At 44.3% G+C, this 9,841-nt stretch overlaps 1 pseudogene; it reads right to left on the bottom strand.

Annotated features, from left to right (window-relative positions):
• Positions 1–5,057: 5,057 nt before the first annotated feature.
• LOC123074793 (phospholipase D alpha 2-like) lies at positions 5,058–8,869 on the bottom strand (annotated as a pseudogene).
• Between the last annotated feature and the right edge of the window lie 972 nt (positions 8,870–9,841).

Below are 9,841 nucleotides of genomic sequence, written 5' to 3'. Positions count from 1 at the left end.
CATATAATTATTGTGGCATATTATACATGTTTTATTAGTCAAATCGAAGATATAATGATTTGTACCCAGCTTATAAATCCAATCGGCGGAAGTATTGATTTACCTAATGTTTCGTTTTACCTATCATCGTTAGTGAGTTTTTTTCAAATCTTGAACATGTGTAGGTCTATTTTGGATCCACTTGCACCGACACTTTGCTAAGTAGGGGAAGAAGTGGAGGCTCAGAGTGAAGGTTGTGGTTATGTATTAGGAAAAAATAGGAGTTCAACGCGGAAACGCCTGAACACTGTCCGGATGTTTTTGTAGAAATATAGTGTATGGGCATATCCACAAACATATAAGGGCTAATTTTTCCAATTGTAGTCAAAGATTACTATAAGGCTAGTCAGAGTGGGGAGTAATTTTGACTAGTGTACTAGTCTAAATTACTACCTTCATAGTGCTTTGGGTTGCGTCATGTTACAGTAACATATTATGTTACTCCAAACACCTCTCTCATTAATTACATGCCACATAAGAAAATTTGTCTTGAAATGCATTATTTTACACCTCTCTCATATTATGACCAACCTTACTTTTCTCTCCGTCCAGCTTCGTGTGTTATTTCCCACCTTCACCAATCAGGCTAGTCATAGTGGGAGTAACTTAGCTAGTAACATAACACATCCCAAGACAAATTTGCTTATGTGGCATCTAGTTAATGAGGAGAGAGGTGTTTGGAGTAACATATTAGTATGCTATCATCACATAGCGCTTCCCAAGAAATGTTGAGTCTATAAGCTAATAAATGCAACCATATATGATACTACATCTATGACACTTTGCACTATGAAGGTAGTAATATAGACCAGTGTCATACGCATGACGCTAGTCTAAGGGCCTGTTTGGTTCCAACAAGTCACCTGACTTATAAGTCAGGTGACTTAAAACCAGTGACTTATAAGTCATGCCTGTTTGGTTGTCACCTGACTTATAAGTCATCTGAGCACACCTTCCCACCTTGCTTTTTTATGTAAAGGTGGTGGGACCCATGCAAAAAGGGTGACTTATAAGTTTTAAGTTGGGGTGGAGCAACTTATGACTTATAAGTTGGGGTGACTTATAAGTTGGGTTTGTTTGGTAAAATAAGACACTTTTTTCACCTTTTGACTTATAAGTTGGTAACTTATTTGAAACCAAACAGGCCCTAAGTTAATCACCACTATGACCAGCCTCACTAGTTATTTCACTCTTCCCACCAAATGTAGTAAGTACTACTAGTGTATCATGTTTTGTTTTGCCCGATGGGGTGATGATGGAAATCGAGTAGCATTAGTTTCTACGCTTGGCATGCTTTACTGGCCATGACTAGTTTAGTTTATTTTTATTTAGAGAGAGAAAGAGGAAATGACTTTTAAATTCACGGCCAACACAAGATCTCAGGCTACGTTTCTGCCAACAAGATGCTTGGGAAAATATCACATGATACCAACCCTTAGATGATATCGTGATATTATTTTAAAATATCAATTTTAAACGTTTCAAAATTTCTGAAAGAAAAATCGTGGACGTTCACATAACAATAATGTACAATCCCTAAAAATTTCAGGTCCAAATTCGAAATACACATTAAGAAATAGAGAAAAAAACAAATCCAGCAAAAGAGCATAAAAAGACAAAAGTCAAAACGCCACTATTCACATTCGGATTTGTCTTCTTTTTTTGTTTCTCATTGTGTATTTAGAATTTGGATCTAAAATTTTTAAGGGTTGTACATTAATGTGATGTGAACATCCACAATTGTTTTCAGAAATTTTTGAAACGTTTAAAATTGATTTTTTTTCTTGAAATGGTATCATAGGAGCATTTGAAAGGTGTTATCACTTGATACACTACCCCGGATGCTTTATTGGGGCAACTACTTTCATTCATAAATTAATAATTCGCAATTACCAAGGCAGTGGTGTTGTCCATCATTGCGGCGTGCTAAAAGAATGGGTCAGCCGGCTTTAGCAACCAAAGAATTAAATATTTCAAACGGTTGTAACATCCTCTGATGAACAACGAGGCTGCAGTCAGCTTTCAAACGTGCCTGCTCAAACACTTTGAGAAAAGCAAATAGAGGGAGTACAAAACAACGGACGTGGCTGGATTGTCGGAATACCGAGCTTGGTCAACTGTTTAGTTTGCTATTTTATGAATTGTTTAGAGCATCTACAATTACCAACACCTGGGCACATATGACCTTACAGCTCTAGCCCAATCCTCTTTTGTTTTTTGCGAAATAGCTCACCCCTCATTTGTCGTTTTTTTTTTCATGTTCGGTTTCGGTCTAGTTTTTCTTATAAATCAGTCAACTCTTGTAATCCCTCTGTACCGGTGCATAAGAGTATGGTTAATAATATAGCCAACTGATGGATATAAGAAGCCGCCGTGTCATTTATAAAGAGTCGCCATGTCATTTATAGTCATCATCTATATGCATTCATACAATAGTGTGGGCTATAAGGTTGGTTGTTACATTAGTACCTTTTTCATTTTCTCTGTATCTCTTTCTTCACATTTATTACATTTACCTAGGAATGCGTATATAGCTAGGCTCTTGCCCCACTCCCCTTACTTTTTCATCTCTCTCTCCTTCACATAGGTTTGTACTTGCTCTAAGTCATCTTAGGCTGGTTGTAATGGGAAGTGTCATATAAAATGATATCATCCGTAATGCATGGTACTCCCTTCTTTCCGGTTTATAGGGCTTATCTCAAAATTTTACTTTTTTCATTGTATAAGGCTTAATTTGGTTGTTTTCCATCACATGTTTATATTCCAAGGTGTATTAAATCATTGCATGCAAGTATTAAGAGAAAATTGACCAATGCATGTACTTTATGCATGCATGCATTGTAATTAATGCATTGATAAACATAATTTTTCAAGGAAAACAAGAGCATTAATTATGTGCTTTTGCAAACTACAAAAAGTATTCCACCACTTACCATCTACTTTGGTTGGTGAGATTTTTGAATTGAGCCCTATAAACCGGAAATGAGGGAGTATCATATGTTGGTATCATATAGGACTATATTTATTGCCATGCATGACACAAAGTAGCACATCATTTAATATGATATGATATCATGATATGATACCCAAGCCACTCTTTTTTCATTTAATTCTATGTCACCTCATCAAAATTGCTTAGTTGGCATGCATGATACTACTTAGACTACCCATAATAAGAGTAATATAGGTGGTAACATCACACATATCTAGACAAAATAGATGATATGGCATGTAATAAATGAAGAAAGAAAGGCATGTCGTAACATAGCTAGTTACTTCTAGTATGAGAGCATGGTTAATAGTATAGCTAGTTGCAGGCTATAAGCCAGTGCCATGTAATCTACAACCCATCTTATAGGCAACATGTACAATAGTAGATCAAAAGAGTGTACTACTTTTTCATTATGTGGCCGATCTTTCATTCTCACAAAGTGTCTAGGAGCACGTGCTAGAGCTGGCTCTTCACGAAGAGCCCGCTTACCTTCTATCTCCTCTTCTCTTTCCTCCAACTAAGTAGAAATATACTAGTTTTTTTCTTGTAGCCCGCTGACTCAGCTCTATTGTACTTTCTATGAGTAACATCATACATATCAAGATAAGATGAGTCTATAGCATAATAAATGAAGTGTTGCATGATACCACATATATGTTACTCCCCATTATGGAGGTAGTAACATAGACTATTCTTATATGCATGTTACTAGTCTAAGTTACTTCCTATTATGGATAGTCTTATGTTGTGCACCATGACCAAGGCGGAGAGAAAAAACGAGAGAACTTAATGTTTATTTGCTAATTAATACCATTGCATGCAATAAACTTACCATTGAATGCCATGCTAGGTAGTTTTAAGTCATTCAAAATATACACGTCCCACGTCTCTTATTGATCGATTCCTATATTCATGTCAAAAACAAGAAACAAGGTTGAAGTTAATGCACTACGCATAAGTGTTTTGAGATTATTTGATTTTCGTAAGATGACTTATCCATCGGTGCGGATGGGGTATTTGGTTTTTTTGCCTTATTCGTCTAAAAAAGTCTTCGCTAGTGCTTCCGAACCTTTGCTAACACACAATTTGCTCCACAGAATAGGCTGGAATGACATTGTATATTCAAATTAAAGTTCATTATCGAAAACAATTGCATACCGTCCCTCCCATGGACAAAACACGACATCCATCAACAACTAAGCATAAAACGGTACTACCTCCTTTTCAGTTTATACGGCTTATCTCAAAAAAAATTGTGTTTATGTTTTATAAGACTCATTTCTATTGCTCCCTTCACACACTCGGCTATCGAGTTGCATTATAACACTGCATGGGAGGATTAAGAGAAAACTTACCAATGCATGTAAAAGTTTTTGGTTTTTTATTGATCACTCATGCATGCATTGCAATTAATGCATTCATAAACAATTTTTGAGGAAAATGAGTGCATTAATTAAGTATTTTTGTGAATTACAAAAATTATTCCACCACTCTACTCCCCATGTCTACAAATAAATGTACATACATAAATTTTAGGACATATTATGAAGTGGAGTAAAAATGTATTGGGAATGTGCAAGCCAACATCTCTCTCCTCCTTAATTACCTCATTCTCAATGAGCTAAGTGCATGTAGAAAGTGGAAAGACTATGTGTTAAATGTTATTGGTTTTGATTATTTTAAAGTACATTGCAAAGATAGAAACATATTTTTTTGTGAAAAAAAAATTGTATGTCAAACATACACTTATTTGTAGACAGAGGACGTCCTTGGTTGCTGAGATTTTTAAATTAATAAGCTTAATAAACCAGTACTGTCTGTTGTTGGCCGTAGCTATGAGCTGCGGCAAGGACAATGCGTAGAGGGAGCTCGAGCGAGTCCTCTTGCGCTAGTAACAAAAAAGGGAGTACTATGTGCTGTTGGCCGGAGCTATGAGCTATGGCGAGGGCAATACGTACACAGAGAGCTCTCCGTGCCATCCCACGGACCTGGAATGTGTGAACATCACTACTCGAGGTACAGGGCGTGGCTCGCGCAAATCGCGGCTCATGCTAAAAAAAAGCTAAAATAGCTTTAGGAAAAGAGTAGTAAATCCTAAGAGCGCCTAAAACAGCTCCGCGCTAAAATTCAGAATTTTTGTACGCCGGACAGTTTCAGTAGAAGCTGTAAAATAGTGCGCGCGTAAAAGGGTTGAGCGTGCGTTGAAAAACGCTATTGCATGCTGTAAATTTAAGGCTCTGGATTACGCGTGCTTCATAATTTACAATGTGTGTCTTTTTGTACGTGCTTTGTTGGCATCTGGTAAATCAATGTTGGGTCCGACGTGTTAAAAATGCTACAGTGGCGCTCTAAAACTATTCATATGATATAGACATAGACACTCATACATACACACATATACTCATTCATATGAACGCGCACGTACACCCTACGACTATGAGCACCTTCGAGAGACCGAGTCGACACATAAAAAAATAGAAACTAGTTATAGCAAAATGAACTCAATTCTAACTAAGATAATTGACACGATGCGAAAAAAAGCTGAGGTGCCAAGATTAATCAGCACAAGTTAGGAGCAGCAAACCTGGATCTATGTGCTCAGAAAATAATCTTTTATTCCAGTTTGCGCACACACCCTACTTATATAAGCATCTTTGAGAAAATAAGCCGACACATAACAAAAAAAGGAAAATATTTGTAGAAAAATAAGCTGAATTCGAACTAAGATAGCTGACATGATGCGCAAAAAAGGAAAAACCTGGAGGCGTCAGGATTGACACAAGCTAGGAGCGGCAAACCTGGAGCTATGTGCTCAGAAAATAATCTTTTATTCCCGTTGGCTCACCAAGCACGCGAGCCTCTGTGTCAGGGAAGAATTCAAATCCCGTGAGCGTTGAGACCGTGCCGGCCTTGTCTATGGAGACGGGGTAGGTGAGCAGGTGGCCTACGAGGTCTTCGGGCAGCTGGTCGCCGACGTAGAGGCTCCAGTACTCGTCGGCCATCTTGTTGACCCTCCGCACGCACTCTAAGCTCCCTGGGCGGAGGAAGTCGTCGTGCGTCTTGCCGAGGTGTTCGTGCCACAGCGACATCCGGAATCCATGGACGTGCCCCTTGGCGAGCTCGGCGCCGGTGTTGATGCGGTGCGGCTGGTACGCGCCAATAGCGATCTCGGTGTCCCTGTACCCCGCCATGGACCGCTCGTTGAGATTGGCAGATCCGACGATGATGTACTCGTCATCAACTGAACAAGGCGAGACGTATATACTTAGCTATATCAAGATATATGATGGATCAACGCAATGGAATACAAGCAGATATCAAGATATACTTACCTATCATCATCTTGGAGTGAACGTAGATCATGAACCGGCGTGCCATCTGCGCCCTGGCATAGTCCGTCCCGTCCTGTGGGCGTTGGGGAGGCTGGTACTCACCACCCTCTGGGTTGTTGGCCTCCCGGTTCCCTAAGCAGAAGAAGGTAAGGTAGTCCCTTGGGTTGGCGTCTATCCTCTTGGCCTGCAGCGCAACCGCGATGTCGTCGTACATCAACGCCATCGTCCTCCTCTGGTTGTCCAGCATCGCCTGCCTGTATCGACCCGTAGGCGAGCCTTCGGACCACATGGGCACCACGATGTAGACCGCGAAGCGTTCGCCGTCCTCGATCTTCCTCACGATCTTGAGCGAGAGCTCCCTGGGGATCAGCTGGCACGCCCGGACGTCCACCGGATCTATGCCGTCGTGGGATTTCCACTGGAAGGAGCTCCCAATGAAGTACTGGTTCTCGATGTAGATGAAGCTCTTGGCGGCGCGTATGGCATGGATGTAGGCGTCCTGGATGCTCCTCTCCTACACCCGGTGCTTGTCCTGGAGGAGACCGGCCTTGAAGGCGGCCTCCATGGAGTCGGGGAAGCCCACGGTGTCGATGTTGTCGATGGACCGGAACAGCTGCACACTCCACGCCTCCTGGTCGCCGGGGAGCGTGACCGCCCACGAGGCCGGCGTGACCTTGCCCTCGAGGTCGAGGGCCACAAGGTCGACCAGCTGCTCATTGTCGCCGCCTTGCTTCCTCCACCGCTGCTCGAAGTTGTGGAGCGCGTCCCACGCGACGGGGCCCTCGACCTTGGCGTGGATGTCGTGCCATGGCTCCCTGGGCCCGCCCTTGCCGAGCGTGGCGTTCTCGTCGTTGAAGTTGACTTGGCTGAAGTCGTCGCCGTGCGCCTTCCCCGCGCCCAGCGTCTTGAACAGGGAGTGGGACTGCGTGTCGTAGCGTCCGTGGCACACGTCGAGGCCGCCGAGGAAGCTGACGATATGGCGGCGCCCGTCCGAGTCCGACGATGAAGGCGGTAGCTCCTGGTCGACGACGATGGCCTTCTGGTGGTGGCTGTAGACTAACGTATCCATCTTGGCGTCCAAGATGTGGCCTCTGACGTACATGTTCCTCGGGCAGAGGACGCACTGCACGCGGCTGCCGCCGAAGTAGTTGGCCGTCTGCTCGTCCCTCGTGTCCATGAGGCCGGCAAGCAAGCCATCGATGGAGGATACGTCGTTCCACACGAGCATGAGCACGTGCACGCCCTCGCCGGCCTTGCGCTTCAGGAGCTCGCCGAGCGTTTCCTGCTGGCCGTCCCGCTCCCGCAGGAGCGTGATGTGGGGGAACACGGACCAGCCGGTGATGTACACCAGGTGCCGTGCGTTGCTGATGGCGTCGTACAGGTCCTCCCAGCAGTGCCCAGGCTTGTACAGCCCGCCGCCGTCGAGCTGGATCTTGGGCTCGAACTCCTCAGACGCGTGTGCGTCTTGGTACAGCGTGACCCTGCACCCGGGCCTCTGCGAGAAGAAGGTGCGGGGCACCCCGAAGCTGCCGACGCCGCCGCCCCATGCCTGGCCCTGGTCAGCGACATCACGGAAGTTGATCTGCAGGTGTATCTTGGGCCCATCCGGGAGCTTCTTCCTGTCGGCGCCAAGGACGTCGAACCAGCGGTCGATGGTTGTGTTGTCGCTGAGGAGCTCCGTCGAGGCCGAGCTGCTCGATCATGACGGAGATGACGACGTCGGCAGCGTGGTGGGCGCAGTAGGCGCGGAGCGGCTCGTTCCATCGCACGCTTCCTGCTGCAGGGACGGTGATGGTACGCGTGCGGGCGATGCATGCACTGCCGAGGAAGATGGCCGCGTACATCCGCGGCAGGCCCTTGCCCAAACCCGTCGTCTCCTGGACACCTTGCACAATCTACGTACGAGAATTAATTGCTTTTAGTACGTGTTCAAACAGCTCTTTCCTCCCTTCGTCGATGAATAAAATGTGTGTGTGCGCGCGAGCATAATCATCTTCTAGATGTGTTCTAGCAAAACTGAACTTTATAAATAGCGATTTTGATCTTTTAAATAAACCAGGCTCCCTGCATCACGTGTCTCTGAAACACCGCTCTCCAGAAGCAGCACAGTAAATTTCTCTATAGCATGCTAAATGCCGCTAAATAGTGCTAAACGGCTTAACATGATGCCCCTCCAAGCGGTATAGTGCCACTATAAAATAGATAGCATGCTATTTCAAACTATGATATAAACTGAAAAGATTAAGAAGACATACATTGCCAAGGAAACCGGGGACCTTGCCGGTGTGGCGCGAGCGATCATGGAGGTTGTCCGCCCCCACGATGGTAGCATCGATGGTGCCATGGAACCGCAGATGCGCCATTGCTTGCAACTACGTGCTTGGATCCCAGTACCTACGCTAAGGGGAATAGTGAAGGATGTGGTGGTGACTGCTGGGCAAGCTGCTGATGGTGGCACAAAGTGTGTTGCTATGCAGTGCATTTTTATAGCCGGCCAGAAGATGCTTCAGCATGTGTGGATTGAGAGCCTCTGGCTAAGTTAATCGACTAGAGGACTAGTAGGTACTCTAAATGAGCAGCGTCGAGGAACCGAGCATCGCTCGAGTGGCTAGCGGAGCAGCAGCTTTTGAGTCTTGAACTTGGCGCGGCGTGCTCAGTTGTTTCTTCTATAAAACTAAACCGTCAAGGGCTAGTCGTGGTAGGTCTCGTTAAAGATGAGCAGCATCCACAAGGAGGTTTAGCTGTGGTTCCTATTCAAATTACCAATTGGCCAAGTAGTGATTTATAGGTTAATTCATCATGTGCCACATGGCTAGTTGCCTCAATCGATTCTAGGCAGTGCTTATTCAAATGGCAAATTGGCAGTGCATTTAGGGCATCTCCAACAGTTGTAAGATAGTTGTTGGTAAATTTGCCACCTAAGACATAGTGATGATGTGGCATGTAATAAATATGAAGAGAGAGCAAAGTTGTACTATGTAGATTAACCAATAATCTTTGCACATCAGATTTATTTTCTCACCATCTATTGAATAACTTAAATACAACCTATTGAAGTAGTTGTATGATAGCTTGTTGGTTGATGACGTCAGCATTTTACCAACAACAAGACTAACATACAACCTGTTGGAGATGCCCTTATAGCCGGTACGGGTCCTACGAGAAAAGATGCTTCAACATGCACGCGTAGATTGAGAGCTCGAGGCTAAAGTTCATCGACTCTTGCTCTAGACCAGCAGCGTCCACAAGGATCGAGGTGCAACTGTGGATCCTATTCAAATCACCTAGCGCCCAGTTAGCCATGTGGTTTATAGGTTAATCCATCGTGTGCCACTTGTATGGCTAGTTGTCATTCAAAATACTTAGCACCCAGTTGGCCAAACTGTTTATAGGTTAATCTATCATGTGCCACTTGCATGGCTAGTTGCCTCAATCTCACGTGCTAAAGCAAACTGCGCGAAAAGCCCCATCTTGACAC

This window comes from Triticum aestivum, chromosome 1A (assembly GCF_018294505.1).
Source record: "Triticum aestivum cultivar Chinese Spring chromosome 1A, IWGSC CS RefSeq v2.1, whole genome shotgun sequence".
NCBI lineage: Eukaryota > Viridiplantae > Streptophyta > Magnoliopsida > Poales > Poaceae > Triticum > Triticum aestivum.
The sequence above is the reverse complement of the archived record's forward strand: the minus strand, read 5'-3'. Positions and strand labels throughout refer to the sequence as shown.